This window comes from Carlito syrichta, unplaced genomic scaffold, assembly GCF_000164805.1.
Source record: "Carlito syrichta isolate Samal-C Ts95f unplaced genomic scaffold, Tarsius_syrichta-2.0.1 Scaffold138847, whole genome shotgun sequence".
Classification (NCBI taxonomy): domain Eukaryota; kingdom Metazoa; phylum Chordata; class Mammalia; order Primates; family Tarsiidae; genus Carlito; species Carlito syrichta.
In genome coordinates, this window is record NW_007082943.1 from 135,718 (window position 1) to 138,098 (window position 2,381).

A 2,381-nucleotide genomic window follows, 5' to 3' on the forward strand; every position below is an offset into this window, starting at 1 on the left:
AGACAAAAATATCATAGAAAGAATCAACAAGACTGAAAGCTGGCTCTGAAAGTATAGATAAGATTGATGTCTCAGGCCTTTATTGACAGAGAGAGAGAGAGAGAGAGAGAGAGAGAGAGAGAGAGAGAGAGAGAGAGAGAAAGAGAGAGAGAGAGAGAAAGCCCAGATAAACACAATTAGAAAGCACAAAAGGTGAACTTACAACTGACCCTGAAGAAATTTAAAAAATTATCGGAAATTACTCCAAAACCTGTAAGCAAATAAGCTAGAAACCTAAGGAAAATGGAGCACTTTCTGACATTACACCTCTTAAGGTTGAAATAAAAAGAAATTGAAACTCTAAACAGAAAAATAACAATCCAGGAAATTGACTTCCTCATAAGAAAGTTCCTCACCATAAAAAGCCCTGGACCAGATGACTTCACAGCTGAAATCTACAAGACATACAAGAAGGAACTGATAGTAACCTTATTGAAAGTATTCTAGGCAATTGAGCAAGATGAAATGCTCCCTGACTCATTTTATGAAGTCAATATCATACTGATATCCATCAAGTAAAAAGATCATTGAAGACCAATCTCCTTGATGAACATAGATGCAAAACTTCTAAAGAAGATTCTAGAAAATTGGATCCAACAACAAATCTCAAGAATCATCCACCAAGACCAAATGGGCTTTATTCCTGGTATGCACGGCTGACTCAACATTCACAAGACCATAAACACAATTCAGCATATCAACAGATGTAAAACCAAGAACCACATGATTATTTCACTAGATGCGGAGAAAGCATTTGATGAAATCTAGCATTCCTTCTTGATAAAAACCCTCAAGTACCGAGGCATAGAAGGAACATTCTTCAAAACAGTAAGAGCCATCTATGATAAATCCGTAGCCAACATTTTGCTCAATGGGCAGAAATTAAAAACATTCTCCCTAAGAATAGGAACAGGCAAGGATACCCACTCTCACCCCTCCTGTTCAACATAGCACTAGAAGTCCTAGCCAGAGCAATCATACAAAAGAAGGAAACTAGGGATATCCAAATAGGAAAAGTGGAAGCTAAGCTATTTCTCTTCTCAGACAATAAGATTTTATGTCTTGAAAACCTAGGAAGTCTGTCAAATCCTACTCACACTGATAATCAACTTTGGTAGTCTTGGGGTATAAAATCAATGTGCAAAAGACAATTGTATTTCTATACACCAGCAACAACCAGAGAGAGAACCAAATATAAAGCACAATCTAACTCACAATAGCCACAAAAAAAAGAAATATCTTGGCATCCACCTAACCAGAGAAATAAAGGATCTGTACAATAAGAACACCAAGACTCTACTCAAAGAAATCAAGGATGACACAAAGGATGACACTTGTTCTTCTATACTGTTGGTGGCAGTGCAAGCTAGTTCAACATCTATGGTAAGCAGGGTGGTGATTTCTGAAAGAACTAAAAATTGACCTTTCATACGATCCAGCAATCTCTCTCCTGGTAATATACCTGGAAGAACATAAATTTTTCTACCAAAAGACACCTTCTCGTGCATGTTTATTGCTGCACTATTCGCAATAGCATAGAACCAATCTTACTGCCCATGGAAAGTGGAATGGATAGGCCAGGCTCGGTGGCTCAGCCTGTAATCCCAGTGCTTTAGGAGGCCTGAGCCCACAGATTGGAGACCCACCTGGGCAACTTGGTAAGACCTCGTCTCTACAACAAATCAAAAACTAGCCGGGCGTGGTGGTAGCGCTCACCTATAGTTCCAGCTACTTGGAAGGCTGAGGTAGAAGTATCACCGGAGCCCAGCAGGTCGAAGCTGTGGTGGCTGGGAGTGTGCCACTGCACTACAGTCGGGATGACGGAGTGAGACTTCGACTCAAAGAAAAAAAAAGTAGACTGGATAAAGAAAATGTACATATATATGATGAAGTATTTCACAGCCATAAAGAAGAACAATATCATGGACTTTGCAGCAAATTGGATGGAGTTGAAGACCATCATACTTACTCATCTACCACAGAAACAAATAACTGAATACTGCATGTTCTCAATCATAAGTGGACCTGAAAACAAGCTTTGCCATTGGGCTTCCAGTTCAAAGAGCCAATAAGTTCTCTGTTACACTTAAAAAAAAAATCATAAGTGGGACCTGAACATTAACCACATTAGCACAAGGGAGACATTGGCAGTTGCTAGGCACTGCCAAGAGAGGGAAGGAGAGAAGGGGGGAATGTTACAACACAAAGCTTACCTGGTCCTATACCAGTGGGACTGAGGGCCAGTTGGATGCCCAAACTTCTCCTGCAAAGAGCCTACTTGTGTAGTTAATCTTTACCAGTACACCACATCTTGATAATACATTTTAATAAAAAAATAAATT